General features: G+C 37.4%; 1 pseudogene; it reads right to left on the minus strand.

Annotated features, from left to right (window-relative positions):
- Nucleotides 1-1,306: 1,306 nt before the first annotated feature.
- Nucleotides 1,307-1,651, minus strand: LOC101837285 (annotated as a pseudogene).
- Between the last annotated feature and the right edge of the window lie 9,495 nt (nt 1,652-11,146).

Consider the following 11,146-nt stretch of genomic DNA (forward strand, 5'->3'; position numbering starts at 1 on the left):
AATTGTGTGATTGAGTATATATCATTTATCCTAAGATTTGAAGAAATCCATGACAAATATCACGCAAATTTTATTAAAGATAAAGAGGATGTTATATTGAATACATCATAAGTCATTGAATAGGCTGTTGAGAGTATATACTTTCAATAACTAAAATAATAAGTGAACAAATATTAGTTTTAAAATTGGTAACTTTTCATTCTATGTGTTATCAAAATATCCTGAACATAAAAATAAGGAAAAGGTTAATAACATCATTTTTCCTATCAAACATTTATTATAGAATTTATAGTTTAAAAGAACATATTGTAACCTGTTTGGAACAGTTTTTAAAACCTTGTTTGCATTAAATTAAGATGTACTGAAATTTGTTTGAGCTACATTAGTAATCTCTACCTCTCAAGTAAGCTGGAAACTTGAGGAATCAAATTTTGGGACATGACTCACAGAGCACAAAAGGAGAAAAAAATAACATCTTACCCTAAGTTGATTCTAACTTTAAAATTGCATTCCATTTTAAAGTAAAAGCCTGAATTACCAGTAATGATAAATGACCACGGAGAGCTGATGGCTCTGTAGTTGAGCAATTGTCTTATTGCAGTTTGGGAAAACTTCTGTTTGTAGGATGTTTTGTGTTATTAAACAGTTTCTGTCCAGTGCTTTAAAATCGCTTATCCAGTAATACATTTTAGCAGCTTTTAGAGATGTTATACCTAGATTCTGTTTATTATTATATACTGTGTATTTTGTTCTTTCTAAAACCATGACAGTTAATTATGGTAATTTTAGAAAAATCAAGCATTGTAATTCGTTTTACTGAAGAAGTTGAAATGGACGGTAGAATTTCCAGTGGACACACCTCATTCTTGGATATTCTTTGTTTTTTTCTTAACAGTAAACTTTATTTTCACTGGTATTTCATTGTAACATAATTTCTTAGCAGACCTATGCAAAAGATCCCACATCACAACTGTCACCAAGAGATTTCACACACTTCTGGGCAGGACGTGTGGCTGTGAGGCTCCCAGTGCTGACACTCAACATTTTACCCCTTTACTAGTACAGAAAGGGGAGATGCCATTATACAAGAATAAAATTGTGTGAAGGCAACATCTGATCCCAGGTTAGACACTCGCTACCCTGAACAGTTACAACAGTTAAAGCTCATTGTCACCTCATCATGTTCAGTGTACATTTTTAAAATGTCAGAATATGTAAATGTGCTGTATGTTTTTTCTTCAGACATTGTCAATGTGAAAGTTTGGAGAGTTTCAATTCTTCGTGAGCCCAAGCAGGGGTTTGGCTGCTACGGATGGGGAGATCTCAACATGCTAATTCCAAGCTTGGCAACCATCAGCAAACTGGCACCTACGATTAAACCAGTCCGCCTAAATTTTCCAGAGTTGTAGAATCTCATCCCCATGATGCCAGCCAAGGTCCCGGACGTAGTTAGGAAAAATCACACATTCCTGGGATCTTGGGACAGCTGGTAAGAGCCAAAGCCTGCTAGGCTCCCGAAGAAGATTCCAGCAGCCAGGGACTGCACACTACCTGTTTTTGCATAGTCAATAATCCCACCAGTAGCAACCAGGGCTGCATAGCCAAAGCCAGGATAATGTAAAGGCACCAGTGGGCCACTGTCCTTCTGCATTGTTCAGTCCCTTGAGAGACCACACCAGGCCTGCATTCCAAACCGGAGTTGGAGCCCACAGGCCTGCTCTGGAGAGCAAGGGCAGGGGCTGGGGCAAGGGCTAGAGCGAGCACACAGCATGGAAGCCAGGTCAGGAGTCCTATTCTTTTATGGGATGAATTTGATTACTGATTTAATGCCTTCATTGTTACTGGTGTGCTTGGGTTTTCATTTTCTTGTTGTCTCACGTGTATGATATACACCTAGGTCTTTTTTAAGTTACTTCTAATTTTCCCCATGGTTTCCATTATAGACTGGTGTATTGTATTAAGTGAGATATGCCAGACATCGAAATTCAAGCAGCATATGATTTCACTCTCATGTGGGTTCTCAGATTTTTAGCACATATGAGTTGAGAGCAGATTTTTGGTTACAGTAGCTGGCTCTAAGGAAGAAGAAAAATATAGGGTGAATTTGACATTATATGTACATAAGAATGAAAAGTTCCACAGTGTTATTGTATATGAGGATGTGTGTGTAATTGATGGCATATTTTTAAAAGTTAGACAAAATAACTTTAAATATTTTAAACTAGAAATTGGATAATGTTTGATGTGATGAAAATTGGCTGACCTGTTTAATAATGTACAAGAATTAAAATATCCATGTTACATATAAAGTTACAGTGTTTAAGATACGGAACAATTTCACCCAGTTTAAACATTGGACAATGTGTACATATTCACGACATATTTCACACATATACAGAAATAAATACATATACATACATATATGTATTACTCTGAGCAGTTTTCATCATATTTTCCCCTCTCTCTTTCCACCAGTTATTTTTGTTTCCTAGGGAGTTTTAGTTATTCTTGCATATAATACACATAGTCATACTTGTATGTATATATAAAATATAGGAAATACCAAGGAAATAAAATATACAGTCATTGTCTTTCTGGGAGTGAATTAATTTGCTTTATATAATTACCTCCTATTTCATTTTTTGTAAAGGAGGTATCTTAATACAATTGATTCAATTTGGTGTGATTAGGTAGACATCAACCACTTGTGATTTCCTGGTCCCCACAACACTATAATAACAGTGAACCATGCTTTCTAGACTCATTGGGTTAGTCTGAGATTTCCATTACCTCATTTCTACTTTATTCCTTTGAGTATGTTCCTGGACAAATATTCTCATCAGGAGCATGGCAAGAATGCATAATACAGATGGATTTCCATTTAACCATCTTTCCTCTAACCATGTCTTGGAATTATGTAATGAATTAATATTACTATTGGACATGTTGTTTAGGCACCAAGCACTTAAATCTCCCAGTGCGCTGGAAGAAATATGTGTGTAGGGAGAGATCTTGGGTACCTGTAGCACTGTTTGGGCGTGGTCACAGGTAGTAGAAGGTACAGGGGATAAAGAACTAAGGGACAGAAACACGCTAGCTCTTGGGGTTCGGGTTAGGTCTTGGAGAGCAGCAGAGTGCTGACCTTGGTTTTTTAGCTTCTCAAGTAAGTGACTTCTCCCTAATAAAATATCATATGACATCCCAATTTTGTGTAGGCTAATATTACTCAATATATGTGCATGCTCTTCTCCTGGGAAATTGTGTATCTATCATTTTCCTTTAGTGAATCCTCAGATAGATCTGTTCTACATCTGCTTGCCCCTGTGATTTTATCCTGGCGAATATATCTTTAGCCTATAGTTGCTCATCCCTACCATCATTGCTTTATTAATGTGGCTATGCCATTGGGAAGACTGTGTCCCACTGTGGTTATACAAATTTGTTTACCAGGTAATGTAACAGAAATATAGATTTTGCTGCTGTGGTAAAAATAGCAATGAGTAGCTTTTTTGGGACTCCTTAAGGATCAGCTAAACTGATACTTCAGAGTGCCTAAGGAATGAGAAAGAAAATTTGTCTCTCTGTGTTGTACATGAATGCTGAAAAGGTACCATAATTTGCTTCATAAGTGAAAAGATTAAAGCCATATAGAAGCAAGCACGGAATCAACATAGGAACACTATTTATGAGCACTGTTGATGCAACTGGATGATCTGATAAATTTTATTCTATATCACCCCCTTTTACCTTAGAAATAGGGTGCTTAATTTTGAATGTCAAAGTTGAGATGTGATAAAATTTATGGGAATTGTCATGGAGTTGGCAAGAAAGTTTTCAACAGCATAAAAGAAAATACATAAAGAAACGAGTAGAAAATACAATCTTTTACTTTGTAAGATATTTTTTCTTACGATAGTTCATTCTATTTAAAGGATGACAGAAATGTGAAATAAATTAGCTAGAGAACTTCTAATATCCTGGGGTTAGGAATGGGGACAGAATGAGAGAGGAGGGATGAATTTGGCACTAATGAGGAAAGGGGGATACTCCACTGACCAGTGAAAAACATCCATTCGCAAAGAAAATCACATGAGGAAACATGAACCTGACCTGAGAGAGTCCCTTATGGTTTAAAGAAAGGAAAGATGCCATACGGGCTTAAACTTTATAAAAATGTAGACGCATGGCTCAAAAGGAGACAGTGAAAGGGGTGTGAAGTGATCCTAAGGTAGATAATGAACTTTGGAGGGATGAAAGTCACATGTGTAAGTTCCTCAGACTGTCCGTGGAGCTGTAAAAAAATGATATGGTTAAGTGATGCTTGTAAACTAAATAAGAAAGGATGTGAACAAAACCAAGTAAGTATAGGATTACTTTTCTATTGATGTGCAATATAACTCCACACATGCAAAGGCTTGAAAACTACACCACAGAACAAATAAATCACAATACAAATGGACAGGAATAAGTCTAATTCAATACATACAATTACTCAAGTACAATTTAATGGTCTTGGCGGAAATGGAGCCTTTTATTGAGACATTTGTTCTATTCCCTTGACGATCAGATTGTTGTGACAATGTATGCTCCCAAATTGAATTTTCCTGGGAATCTGATTCCCAAAGAAGAAAATAAAATGTGTTGCAAACCTGGTGCCAGACCTCCTGGAAAGAGTTCACACACTTCTGATAGCTTGACAGACCACCTTGCATGAGAGTCCCTGGTCCAGAGAATGACTATATCTTGATCAGAACTGTAAGTTTATCCATCCTTCAGGCTTTCAATTTAAGCCAAATCCTCAGAATGGGACACCGAATATGGATTTTGGTTTTGATTAACTTGATACAAACTTAGACATACCTGAAAAGAGGGAACCACAACTGAGCAATGGCCCCATTAAACTGGTCTCTAGGTAACACTGTGGGACATTTTCTTCATTGGTGATTGAAATGCGGGGCCCAGCCAATTTTGGCAGATGGTCCTGGAGTATGTAAGAAATCAGGATGATTAAGCCATGGGACAAAGTCATTAAGCAGTATTCCTCCATGGCTTCTATTTCAGTTCTTGCCTCCAGGTTCCTGCTTGAATTCCTCCCTGACTTCACTCAGTGATGGACTGTAGTGTGGAAGTGTAAGCTAAAAAAAAAAAAAACACTTTCCTCTCCATGTTGTTTTTGGTCATGATGTTTTATCACAGCAATATGAAATTTGACTAATATACTGAGTAAGGACTTGGGCGTATGGGTGCCACTGAACCTCTTTGTGTTTCTTTTTAATGTGGCTTCATTAACTAAATCTCACTTTCTGCTTTTCAATGTTAATTTTTTTCTTTAATTGACTTACTGAGGATTGGTGGTTTACAGGAGGGTCAGAGCCCAGATTGTGACACAATAAAACCAAGTAACACCATTCCCATTGTTTGGCCCGAGGTGGGGGGCATTTCTACAACTGTTCTGAGTAAAGCAAGTTGTATCATTTGACCAGATAACTGATTACCCTTGAGTCAGGGTTTTGGGGAGCAGCCCCCCACTGGCTTTTGAGGTACCTTTTATGGGGAGTGTTGCGGTTGAACACAGCTGTTGAGAAAAGTGGCTATTAGCACCCCAACAGAAGAGTGGGGGACTCAGGGCTCAAGGCTGACTGTGGGGTGGATAAGCATAAGAAAACCTCATGTGGATGGGAAGTCACCAATGTTTCTGGGAAGACACAACTTCATAAGGGCTGGTTATACATCGTGGGGTTTCAAGTTAAGCATAAGTTGGATAACATGGTTTGCAGGATACATTAGGCTTAAGAAGCAGAAACTTACAGAAACTTAATATGTATAACAATGTGGCTCCTTAACAACAATGTGGTTCCTATTTTGGTTTCTTACCTATCAACTTATTGGCCCTGGTCATCCTTGAGGACTGAAATTTATGTAATTACAGACAGCTTAAGAGGTTATCCCAAATGCCTTCTGAGATCTCTCCATATTGCTAATTACGAAAGGCAGATAAGTTGGGAGAGATGTTTCAGTGTTTAAGAGCCTTAACTGCTTTTTAAGAGGATCCAGGATTGTTTCCCACCACCTACATGAGGTGGCTAATAATTGCCTGCAATCTCAGCTGCATTGGATATAGTTCTCTTTCCTGACCTCCATGGGCACTATACACAGATACACACAGAGAATTTTAAAGTGATAAAAGTAATTCTTTAAGACAATGGACAGGGATGACAGATCAAGGAGGGAACTGCATACTACAAACGTTATCTTGCTACAGAAACAAGCAAACCAGAATAGAGATTTCAGGTTTTAATTTTGGGGCTCTTTATCCCCTTAATAAAACCCAGAATTTGAAGAAGACCCAGCAATTTAACAGTTTAAACCTCAATCTCTAGTTTATGGGTTGAAAATCCTGATGATAAAATCAGGGACTTAGCATATCAGAGAGCAATCAGCCTCCAACACCAATGAATGATAAAAAAGAAGTTTAGCTTTGAGAGTCAATGTTTTCATACAGGCCCAAAATGTGCTGTCATCATATCCACTCTCAAAAATCTCCATCCCTCAACATTGCATCTCCTGCAATATCTCCCACTTATCCAGCTCTCTTTTTAATAGCTCACCAAGTCCTATAGTTGCTGTCTATAAGCACACGGGTACTGGGACATCCACCTGATCATGGTCAGTCTACACCTACAAAGAAAAATGACTTTCTCTAACCCAGAAGCTATCAATTGACAATAGATCTTCAACTAGAGGAGGGTTTCATGACTTCTTTCTAAATCCCTGCTGGAATGTTGTCTGACCTGATTCTAAATGTCTATAGTGTCCTAAATTCAGGATGCTCAGTCATCTCGTGTCTAGAAAACAGTGTTTCACAGCACTACTTCCTGTTTCTATTTCTTACCATCTTTTCATTCCTTATTCTGGCATATTCTCTGAGCTTTGGGAGTGGGGAACACATGATATAGATTGTCATTAATGTCCACACATGTCGGTGCTGTTTGGGGAGACTAGGATCTTTGAGATGGGTGACCTAAGTAGCAGAAGTAGGTTACTGAAGACACAAAAAAGAGGATGACCACCTCCCCTGGTATCAGGTTCTCCTTTATTTCCTATAAGGTCAAATGTTAGAATTTACCACCCCAAGTTCCACTCTAAAGCAAAGATCTCTTCCACTATTGCTTCTTTACTACAATGGATCATCATCCCTGAAGTCACATATGAAAAGAAATTCCTTGAAAATTGAATACATTGTTTATTCTGTCAGAGGGACAACCTAGATGCCCCTCAACTGAAGAATGGATAGAGAAAATGTGGTACATCTACACAATGGAGCACTTTTCGGCCAGAAAAAAACAATGGAATCTTGAAATTTGCAGGCAAATGGATGGCACTAGAGGAAACCATCCTGAGTGAGGTAACTCAGACACATAAAAAAATTATTTTTTAAAAGAATTTGTTTTCAGGATTAGTGAGTGATGAATTTGACCTCTCTCATTTTCACTTTACACCTCCCTTCCCAGACTCTTTCTTGGTTAGGTATATTTTTCTACCACCCTACACTTAGCTCATCAATTATGTCCTGCTCATCTCTAGTCTTAGCCCATCTAACATAGATGCACAGAGAGTGGAGGCAACTCAATTTCAAGTTATTTCTGTTTTCAATATATAGTTTACAACTATCCCGTCAACCATTAGTTTATATATATAATCTCAGCATCCTTGAAAGGCATTCTTGAGTTTGAATAGAGACATGAGTTAAGTAAGACATTTATGAGACTGTTTTTTTGCATCACCTCAATTTATTCTAATACAAGCATAAAATTTAATGAGTTGTTTTCTTTTTTGAGAGAAGTAGAAATGATAGGTGGAAAACATGTAGATATCAAATATGTCCACAAAATTAAAAGACAGAGTTCCAGGAGCTGCCCATGCACTAGCACCATGCATAGCAACAGTGCAAAGAATTCTGGACGCTTTTAGGATTTCAAATAGGTCTATTTTTATACCGTTGACACTTTAGAAACTCATCCATACTGGAAAAATAGATTGCCCAGTATCTTACAAACAGTTGAGTGGCAGAGCTGAAAATAAAATCTAGTTCTGCTGAGAGTCTTCCTGATGCATGCTACTAAGGTGTCCTCCCTTTGCAGAATGACACAGGACAGGACAGTTGTGAATGTGTCTGAAAGCCTAGCTGTCAGCCTGAATCATCAGTGTCACTGGGAGAAAGAACCTAATAGGCTGAAACACAGAGGGGAAGTAGCATTGACTTCCTTGGTATCTCTTTGTTCTTTATTGTGACAGACACAATAATGGCAAATCTGAGGGTGTTTTTTGTGAATCAGGTTAGGGTGATGATTGTTCAGAAGCTCATTAGCAATTTATGAAGAGCAGTGAAACTCATTTTCCCTTAATGTGAAATCACTTCAAATTGTCACCAGAGGAAGAATTGTGGAGAAGCAAATTGACCACATACTGATTCATTCTTTTGTTTAAAAAGGAGAAAAGGAAAAAATCCACAGGAATATATCTTTCAATAATAAGTTATGTATAACACTCAGTCACCATTAAGCACTGGATGATGTGATTTTCTAAATTGAACTGTTTGCACTTTTTGATTTATTTTTTTCTATATTGAGTATCACTGAGGTAGACTTTTTATTGTAAACACTAAGGAGCAGTTGGAAGTCTTTGGCTCATTATTTCATTAAACAATGAAAGATTTTGGGGGTACAGAAGAACCCAAACCTGGGATTGAGAGCAGGGATACTTAGGAAAAAATATGTATTGGTCATGCTTAGTTGTAACTTTGAGTTTTAGTTGGTGTCTTGTAGCCTCAAAATTTAGCATTTGTTACCTGTTAAGACCTTCTCTTTAGCCTGAGTAATGAAAGGCACTCTATCTCAGTATGCATTGTTTGAGGTTACTAGCAGATGCCCAGAATTGTTTGGAATTAGGACAGAATTTCCAACAGCTTCTGATGTGGCCCCAAACATCCTTCCATTGTGTTGTTCTACATATTTATATGTAGTAGTATTCTCAGCTTTCTTGATTAAAAGATCAAGCTAATGATCAACGCCAACAAACATTAAATATTATCTATGTCCTTTGTCAATAAGTACTTGGCAAACATTTAATTCCTTAAGTAAAATGAGCAAACATATTCCTCTCATTAATGTTAATTTGTTTCCACATTTAATAAATAACAAAATAATATTTATACCAAGTAATATAAAAAATAAATCTGGTATAATTTATTATGAGTGAAAGTTTGATTTACCTATTTTAGTTTTTATTTAGAATTTCTTTTAGATGTGATATATTGTGATATCTTTCCCCTCCCAAACTCCTTGCAGATCATTCACTACACAAACAACTTCCTGTTCTTTCTTTCTGTTTCTTAAAAACAAAAACAAAGCCAGGTGCTTGTGGCATATGCCTTTAATCCCAGTACTCAGGAGGCATAGTCACAAGGATCTCTGTGAGTTCGAGGCCAGCCTGGCCTACAGAGCGAGTTCCAGGACAGCCTCCAAAACAATACAGAGAAATCCTGTCTCAAAAACAAAAAAAACAAAAACAACAAACCAAAGACAAAAACAGAAAAACAACAACAAAAAACAAAACAAAACAATAAACAAACTTAAAATAAAACAATAGGATAAAAACTTAGCCCAACAAAATAAAACATATGTACAAGAAAAACAAACCTAGAATTTAATTTGTGTTGGCCAACTATTCTTGGGCATGGAGCCACCCCTGGAATGTGGTTGATATACACATTGGCACTTCATTGGAGAAATCTAGTTTTTGCTCTTCCAGCAAGTATCAGTTGTAAACACATTCCGGGTTAGAGGTGGGAGTTTGTGTGCACTTCCCCTTCTCAGTGCTGGGATTTTGCCTGCTTTGAACCTGTGCAGATCTTCTGTGCGTTGTCACAGTTTCTGTGAGTTTGTATGAGCATCAGCCCTATTGTACCTGGAAGATGCTGCTTCCTGGGTCTAACTTTTACAATCTGTCTACCCTCTCTTCCACATAAATATGTAAGCATTGAGTTGGAGGGTTTGGTAAAAACATCACATTTAGGCCTGAGTTCTCTAAAACCATTCTCTGTACATTGTACAGTTGTGTGTCTCTATGTTAATTACTAAATACTGCAAGAAACTTCTCTGATGATAGCTGAGATATCCTATGTTCTATGTATCAATATGCCATTAGGAATTATTTTATTGGTATATTCCTTTAGTAGTAGGTTTTCCTGTAGGGTTGGAAAATTGAATATAATGGAACAAAGAGATAAGAGAAAAGTAATAATAGGATTAAATAGTGAAGGAAATGGGAGGCCAGGGTAAAATAGGGGAATATGATGAGAGAAAACTAACACTAAGTGCTCTATGAAACGTCACTAGGCAGCCTACTACTCTAGAAACTTACTAACATTTATACATACACATAAGAATTTTAAATGGAGTCACCATATAATGGGAGAGACAATGCTACAGATTGACATCTTATTCCACCAAGTAAAACCTAGAGGGCCAAGAATGAGTTAAATGTTGTTGAGTCATTGGGCAAACATTCTTAGAGATCCACTCCTCATAACCATCACAGGGTGTTGCCAAAGATACTGGTTACTTTCTGTAACATGAGGGTAAGACCCTTTTACTGAAGAAACAGCTCAGTTTTGCCACAAAACAAAAAGAAATAGAACTGGTACCCAACTATTATCTTTATTGTTACTTATTAGCATTCATGTGCAAGATGGTATGTTATATGCTACCTCAGGGGGACAGTAATCATCAAAGCCACTCAGCTAAAAACTATGTGACCCATAATTGAGACTTGCATGCGAGATCCAATAGTGAAATAACACAACGATTATAGTAGTAACCAACTACTTTTTTGTTTGTTTTTGTGTTGGTTTTTATTTTATTTTTTCCTCAATATATGTTTTTACTTAAATTAGAAACATGAATGCTTAACATATCAATCCCAGCTCCCTCTCCCACCCCTCCTCCCTTGTCCCTCCACCAGCCCACTCAGCCCCCAACCCAATCCCCACCTCCTTGGGGGGATCTCCAAAGTCTGTCATTTCATCCAGGGCAGGACCTAGGCTCTTCCCCATGTGTCCAGGCTGAGAGAGCATCCTTCTATTAGC

The sequence above is a fragment of the Mesocricetus auratus genome, unplaced genomic scaffold (assembly GCF_017639785.1).
Source record: "Mesocricetus auratus isolate SY011 unplaced genomic scaffold, BCM_Maur_2.0 Super-Scaffold_100024, whole genome shotgun sequence".
Classification (NCBI taxonomy): domain Eukaryota; kingdom Metazoa; phylum Chordata; class Mammalia; order Rodentia; family Cricetidae; genus Mesocricetus; species Mesocricetus auratus.